This window comes from Schistocerca cancellata, chromosome 8, assembly GCF_023864275.1.
Source record: "Schistocerca cancellata isolate TAMUIC-IGC-003103 chromosome 8, iqSchCanc2.1, whole genome shotgun sequence".
NCBI lineage: Eukaryota > Metazoa > Arthropoda > Insecta > Orthoptera > Acrididae > Schistocerca > Schistocerca cancellata.
This window is the reverse complement of record NC_064633.1, coordinates 523,657,280-523,665,898: the sequence shown is the minus strand read 5'-3', so window position 1 is coordinate 523,665,898 and position 8,619 is coordinate 523,657,280.

Sequence of the window (8,619 nt, the reverse complement as noted above, 5' to 3'; positions counted from 1 at the left end):
TGAAAAAAAATTAGAGACGACTGTGCAAAAATTTTTGAACGCCCTTTGTAGGCAGACTTCTATCCAGACCATCACACAGGAATTCCAAAATGCATCAGGACCCATTGAAAGTACTACGACAGTTAGGCGGGAGGTGAGAAAACTAGGATTTCATGGTCGGGCGGCTGCTCAAAAGCCACACATCACGCCGGTAAATGCCAAACGACACCTCGCTTGGTGTAAGGAGCGTAAACGTTGGACGATTGAACAGTGGATAAACGTTGTGTGGAGTGACGAATCACGGTACACAGTGTGCCGATCCGATGGCAGCGTGTAAATGTGGCGAATGCCAGGTGAACGTCATCTGCCAGCGTGTGAAGTGCCAACAGTAAAATTCGGAGGCGGTGGTGTTATGACGTGATCGTATTTTTCATGGAGGCGACTTGCATCCCTTGTTGTTTTGCGTGGCACTATCACAGCAGAGGCCTACATTCATGTTTTAAGCACCTTCTTGCTTCCCACTGTTGAAGAGCAATTCGGGGATGACGATTGCACCTTTCTACACGATCGAGCACCTGTTCATGTTGCACGGCCTGTGGTGGAGTGGTTACACGACAACAACATCCCTGTAAAGGACTGTTCTGCACTGAGTCCTGACCTGAATCCTACAGACCACCTTTGAGATTGTAGTGTACATAGTTCCGCTTAGTAAGCGCGTACACAACTTTCCGAATAGAGCGCGCCCCTCTAAGCACAACAGCGCAGGCGCAGCGCTCGTCCGTCTCCGCACTACGAGATGACGCTGTCCTAGAGGCGGACCAAATTCTGCTTCCGCCGATCCATGTATTAATATGTAACGCAGCCAGTGAGATTGCTGCTAACGTAGAACCTTTTCTCCTCGCGGATCACACTCGCGCAGTGATACGTGAACGCTCGAGGTATTATAACGAGTGTACAGACCTCCGATTAGTCAGTCTGCATTAGTCTGTACCAGTCTATAGTCTAGTTTCAGTCTGCACCTAATAAGATTATCACATTCCTGTACATAGCCATGAAGAGAAATGTATAGACACTTTGTCAAGTATCTGAGATATGTGAGAATAAGATTAACGTACCAAGACCAAAGGAACTTCAGACTGTCAATTGTAAACAGCATCCAGAATCAAGTTACGTAATATATATGCTTTTTATTATTTTAATAAATGTGTGTGAAAATTAATCAAGTTCTGTTTAAAGTTGGTCACCGTCAGTCTGCTACTCTAAGCGTGCAAGTGGCATTTCTATCGTCTGACCTAACGGCAGAAGATAAACACGCCACGATAAGACCACGAGACATATTCCTAACACTCGCCTACTTCGTTAGAGCGACAAGACAAATAATCTGATGTTGTGTGTACCGAAGGTGTTACAGTACGCACACCACAGTACAAAAGACTTCGTGCCAGGCCTCACCGAGCGACACTGATACCGCTCCTCAGTGCAGCACTCCGTGAAGAAACCTTCCTGCACCTGACTGACCATTTGCCTGCAAGGGGGGAAGCTGTCATCAAGACTAATAGTGGGCCAACACCATACTGAATTCCTGCATTGCCGATGGAGGGCGCCACCAACTTGTAACTCATTTTCACCCAGGGGTCCGGGTACTTTTGATCACACAGTTTATTTCACCATTTTGTAGTTAGGGGAGAAACGAAATACGAAGCTTTTTGGGCGGCATCCTCAGTCAGCCGTAGTTGAACATCCAATTTTTATTTGACATCACTTCTTGAAACTTTACAATACTCAGAAGAAAACCATCAAGCTACGTCGGTGGAGTCTAGAATCTGAGCTGTTGCCAAGCCTTCGGTGAAGAGTCTAAAAGCACTCCAAAGATAGTGCATTAGCTGAAAGTGGAATGCATACGCCAGAAGTGATAATATTCTATCTCTGAAATGCCTGCCTTGCGGAGAACTTTCGTGACAAAGGTCGGTCGTCTCCGTGAAGCGAAGTGCTAGCGAAGAGTAGCTCGTGATATTGCTGCCCTGGCTGACTGCCTTATATCAACACGATGAGCTCGTAGTCTCTGACAGTTCAATAAGACCGCGAGGAGCGGACTAGATGGAGCAATGAATCTTGGCGCCTGGGGGGGAAACAGCGGCTACATTCTATCGGCTGTCGCCGGGCGAGGCTCTTGTTCTTCGGCTGCTACAAGTTTCCAAGCAAGTTATTGGCTTATAGTTTCTACAGTGCTCTCTCTCTTTATGCGCCGATGGTGTCAGGATAAGTGTTAACGGTCTGCCTCGTAAAGCAGAGATCGTCGGTTCGACACCCTCCACTGTCATTGGTGAAGGTTTCAGACATGCCATTATTGTCTATCTCTTGCGCGGTTAGGCAGTTTTGTATGTAACTTGTTATAAGTCGCAACTGCAACTGTTCAACCTTGTGTAATTCTATGTACCGACTTGACAGAAAATCCTAGGAAGTTTTCGTCTTACGTTAAATCAGTAAGTGGATCGAAACAGCATATCCAGGCACTCTGGGATGATAATGGCATTGAAACAGAGGATGACACGCGTAAAGCTGAAATACTAAACACCTTTTTCCAAAGCTGTTTCACAGGGGAAGACCGCACTGCAGTTCCTTCTCTAAATCCTCGCACGAACGAAAAAATGGCTGACATCGAAATAAGTGTCCAAGGAATAGAAAAGCAACTGAAATCACTCAACAGACGAAAGTCCACTGGACCTGACGGGATACCATTTCGATTCTACACACAGTACGCGAAAGAACTTGCCCCCCTTCTAACAGCCGTGTGCCGCAAGCCTCTTGAGGAACGGTAGGTTCCAAATGATTGGAAAAGAGCACAGGTAGTTCCAGTTTTCAAGAAGGGTCGTCGAGCAGATTGGCAGACTCTGCAAGAGAGGCGCTGTAGCTTGTTGTCCAGGTTTCGAGAGGGTGCGTTTCTGGATGATGAATATATTGCTTCCCCCTACTTATACCTCCGGAGGAGATCACGAATGTAAAATTAGAGAGATTCGAGCGCGCACGGAGCCTTTCCGGCAGTCGTTCCTCCCGCGAACCATACGCGACTGGAACAGGAAAGGGAGGCAAAGACAGTGGCACGTAAACTGCCCTCCGCCACACACCGTTGGGTGGCTTGAGGAGTATAAATTTAGATGTAGATGTAGATGAAGTGTCAAAAGTCATGGGATAACGATATGCACATATACAGATTCCGGTAGTATCGCGTACACACGATATAAAAGGGCAGTGCATCGGCGGAGCCTCATTTGTACTCTACTGTGATACATGTGAAAAGGTTTCCGGCGTGATTGTGGCCGCACGACGGGAATTAGCAAACTTTGAACGCGGAATGGTAGTTGCAACTAGATGCATGGGACAGTCCATTTCGGAAATCGTTAGGGAATTCAATAATTCCCTATCCACAGTGTCAAGAGTGTGCCGAGAGTATCGCATTTCAGGCAAACTTCTCACTAGGGACAACGCAATCGTCGACGGCGTTCACTTAACGACCGAGAGCAGCAGCGTTTGCGTGGAGTTGTTAGTGCTAACAGACAAGCAACACTGTGTGAAATAACAGCAGAAATCCATGTGAGACGTACGATGAACTTATTCATTAGGACAGTGCTGCGAAATTCAGCGCTGTAGGCTTATGGCAGCAGACTACTGGCGCGAGAGCCTTTGCTAACAGCACGACATCGCCTGCAGCGCCTCTCCTGGGCTCGTGACCGTGTCGGTTGGACCGCAGTCGACTGGAAAACCGTGCTCTGGTCACATGAGTCCCGATTTCAGTTGATAAGAGGTGATGGAAGAGTTCGCGTATGACGTAGGCCTCATAAAGCTGTGGACTTAAGTTGTCAATAAGGCACTGTGCAAGCTGGTGGTGGCTCGATAATGGTGTGGGCTGGAATGAACTGGGTCCTTGAGAGGTGGCATGAGCCCCCTCTCATATTTCTATCTTACGATTCTCCTCTCTAATTGCATGCGGTGGAAAGTTGCTATTCCTTCACACGCGGACTTCCCATGCAGCGTCTCTCGTCACCCGGGTGGTCCGGTGACAGGCGGGCTCTGCCGATCTGGAAAGGGTGTGAGGAAGTCGATTGAATGCTTTGCAGACGCTGACATTGTCAAAAGATACGCCCGGAGGGGTCTGAAGTAGCGGCTGGGCTAGAGGTTCCGTTACTTCGCAGAAACTTAGCGAAAACACTTTCTGGCGGGCTACCAGCGAGGCGTGGGAATGACTTGTGTACCCAGGCAGTTGTGGCGGGAAAATTCCCGCGCTTTCTGCAAAATAGTAACTGTGATTGGCTTTCTCAGGGCATAGCTCCGTGACGTAGCAAAATCAGCGCAGAAATTGGCGCCAAGAATCTCCATTGCTGAAATGGTAGTGCTCCAGCAATAGAGTGGAATTTCCGCCGGTTTTCGAGTTGCTGATTGGAACGTTTAACCACGGCCACTGTCGTGGGGGCGGGAATGTTGTGTGTTCGGCCTGTATGGGTGCTCTAGGTAGTCGGCTCTCGCCTTTCGGTTGAGGACGACGAAGCAACCAGCCATCGCCTCCGGTACGCCAGATCGTGTTCTGGCAGTTAAGAAGACAGTTTGGTAATGTATGTCCGCAGCACCGGCAGGTAGGGATTTTCCTAGGTGATAATCAGAGCTCAGCAGAGCGCGCCTGTTCGTCTTTTTCTAACTTTGTTCTGTCTTGAGTAGCAGCAATTAATGTTGGGTTAGCTGTGTGTCTCTCTTAAGATTTGAGTGGCAAGCAATTGGCTCCACATACCACTTCGTCTTAAACCTCTCAATCTAGTTTAGGGACAACTTCACCTTCATAGCGTTTGTTTGAGTATCCAATTTGAGCCAATTTGATGTATTATAAATGTTTCATGTGTTTTTGTTTATTATTTTGTGTTTAGTCTTAATAAATCATATTGTTATTTTGGACCGAACTTTCATTCTGTTAATCGGTACAGCAACCCATCATTTCTCACTACGTTAATGAAACCTTCCTTTATTTAACTCATTTATCAAATTAAATTATTGCAGGTGCCAAACTCTCTTCTACTCCACTGGCAGGGTTGATTAGAGTCAGTTCGCGTATTTTTTTTTTAGTCCTTGTGCAACAGCAAAAGTTGGAGTTAGAATAGGGGGGGCTTAGAGCATCATTTACATATGTAGATTCTAGAAGAATTGAGTGTTAAATACACTGCTAGCCCCGGCACCTCGCATCCTCTGGTCCAACTGAACCGATCGTGGACTGAAAATGGTTATGTTCGGCTATTTGGAGACAATCTGCTGCCATTCGTGGACTTCACATCCCTAGTAATGACGGAATTTTTATGGACGACAATACGTCATGTCACTGAGCCAAAACTGTTCGTGACTGGTTTGAAGGACATTCTGGACAATTCTAACGAATGATTTGGCCACCTATCGAACATTTACGGGACATAATGGAGAGGGCAGTTCGTGCACAAAATCCTGCACCGGAAACAGCTGCGCGATTGTGGATGGGTACAGAGGCGGCATGGTTCGATATTTCTGCAGGGGGCTTCCAACGGCTTGTGGAGTGCACGCCAAGTCGGACTGCTACGCGAAACACGGTCCGACATGATATTACACTACTGGCCATTAAAATTGCTACACCACGAAGATGACGTGCTACAGACGCGAAATTTAACCGACAGGAAGACGATGCTGTGATATGCAAATGGTTAGCTTTTCAAAGCATTCGCACAAGGTTGGCGCCGGTGGCGACACCTACAACGTGCTGGCACGAGGAACGTTTCCAACCGATTTCTCATACACAAACAGCAGTTGACCGGCGTTGCCTGATGAAAAGTTGTTGTGATGCCTCGTGTAAGGAGGAGAAATGCGTACCATCACGTTTCTGACTTTGATAAAGGTCGGATTGTAGCCTAATGCGATTGCGGTTTATCGTATCGCGACATTGCTGATCGCGTTGGTCGAAATCCGATGACTGTTAGCAGAATATGGAATCGGTGCGTTCACGAAGGTAATACGGAACGCCGTGGCTGGATCCCAACGGCCTCGTATCACTAGCAGTCGAGATGACAGGCATCTTATCCGCATGGCTGTAACGGATCGTGTTAGGACCCGTGGCTCTACCCATGATTAGATTCTTGCGAAACCCTACATTTCAGCAGGATAATGCACGTCCGCATGTTGCAGGTCCTGTACGGGCCTTTCTGGATACAGAAAATGTTCGACTGCTGCCCTGGCCAGCACATTCTCCAGATCTCTCACCAATTGAAAACGTCTAGTCAATGGTGGCCGAGCAACTGGCTCGTCAGAATACGCCAGTCACTACTCTTGATGAACTGTGGTATCATGTTAAAGATGCATTGGCAGTTTTACCTGTACACGCCATCCAAGCCCATGCGTATCAAGGTCGTTATTACGGCCAGAGGTGGTTGTTCTGGGTGCTGATTTCTCAGCATCTATGCACCCAAATTGCGTGAAAATGTAATCACATGTCAGTTCTAGTATAATATAATTGTCCAATGATTACCCGTTTATCATCTGCATTTCTTACTGGTATAGCAATTTTAATGGCCAGTAGTGTAGGTGGTATGCCATGACTTTTGTCTCCTCACTGTAGCAGATTGATCACACTGTTTTGGCCTGCGTAACACTATGAATTGAGAAAGAAGCAGCTTCGTGAAAGCCAAACACATTAACACTCGGCAGTCTAAAGGATGGTAGTAATATTAAAGGACGTTAACTGGGTAATAGGACTGACACACGTTTATTGTCTAGCACGTTAACGCGCCCGTTCCGAGATTCATGGAGTGGAGGTTGCCCTGGATCGAATCGGCTTCGCAGAATAACGACGAGGGGTAGTGATGCGGTTTTCCACATCGAACTGTGTGAATACCGAGCTGGTACGCAAGTCCCGCCTGAGATACAAGCTATAGGAAACAAAACGTTCTCACACTTCCACATGAGATTTACTTTAGTCGCATACGGATGGGTCACACAAATTCCGTCCCGGAGCCATTGGTGGCGGAGTGTTTTCGTCAGAAAGCGTATCCGACCACCAAATGTAACTAACATTTCCCGAAACCCACTCATAACAATGCCGACCCCGTAGAGAAACGTGAAGAAGAAGAAGAAGAAGAAATAGGTAAGAAATCAATCAAAAAATAGACACCAAATGGGTTATTAAAATGTTGGTTTCTTCCGTCGGCATGAGCGATCGGCTTGCGTCAGTCAAGTACAGAACACACAGACTTGCTTAAGTCTACGGCGAAGTAATGAAAACGTAATTGTTCCCTTACCTGTAAGCAGTAAGCAGGCATCCAGTTAAAATATGCAACTGTCCTGGTAATATCTTACTAAACACTTGCTAGACTATCGATGACTACAAACAAACATCTGCCGCCTTGGCCGGTTCTACTTGAAGTGAGCTAGCTTAGGAAGCTATGAACGTTCCTTCGCTATTGTGCAAGGTAAAGTTGTTCTGACCAATGTGTAGCCTAGTTGTGTGGCGCTCGTTCAGACTTCAATGACGGTGGATGCTGGTGCTTAGGAACATCGCACGCACGTATCGTTGGAGCGTACAGCGGGCCTGAGCTCGCGATACTTAGTAATATTGTAACTTTAATTTGGTACGCTGAGGTGTAATGTTGTAACTTTAATTTTGTATGCTGATATCGGTGCTAATAGACAATGAAAGTGGGTTAAAAGCCGTGATCTGTCTGGGGACGTTAACCGTGGATTACTGGGCAACTGTTTCATTAGATATTTAATCTAGGTTTACCAAGCAGACTAACATTAATGATAATCTTTTAATAGTCATACAAAACCGGTAATATACACTCCTGGAAATGGAAAAAAGAACACATTGACACCAGTGTGTCAGACCCACCATACTTGCTCCGGACACTGCGAGAGGGCTGTACAAGCAATGATCACACACACGGCACAGCGGACACACCAGGAACCGCGGTGTTGGTCGTCGAATGGCGCTAGCTGCGCAGCATTTGTGCACCGCCGCCGTCAGTGTCAGCCAGTTTGCCGTGGCATACGGAGCTCCATCGCAGTCTTTAACACTGGTAGCATGCCGCGACAGCGTGGACGTGAACCGTATGTGCAGTTGACGGACTTTGAGCGAGGGCGTATAGTGGGCATGCGGGAGGCCGGGTGGACGTACCGCCGAATTGCTCAACACGTGGGGCGTGAGGTCTCCACAGTACATCGATGTTGTCGCCAGTGGTCGGCGGAAGGTGCACGTGCCCGTCGACCTGGGACCGGACCGCAGCGACGCACGGATGCACGCCAAGACCGTAGGATCCTACGCAGTGCCGTAGGGGACCGCACCGCCACTTCACAGCAAATTAGGGACACTGTTGCTCCTGGGGTATCGGCGAGGACCATTCGCAACCGTCTCCATGAAGCTGGGCTACGGTCCCGCACACCGTTAGGCCGTCTTCCGCTCACGCCCCAACATCGTGCAGCCCGCCACCACTGGTGTCGCGACAGGCGTGAATGGAGAGACGAATGGAGACGTGTCGTCTTCAGCGATGAGAGTCGCTTCTGCCTTGGTGCCAATGATGGTCGTATGCGTGTTTGGCGCCGTGCAGGTGAGCGCCACAATTAGGACTGCATACGACCGAGGCA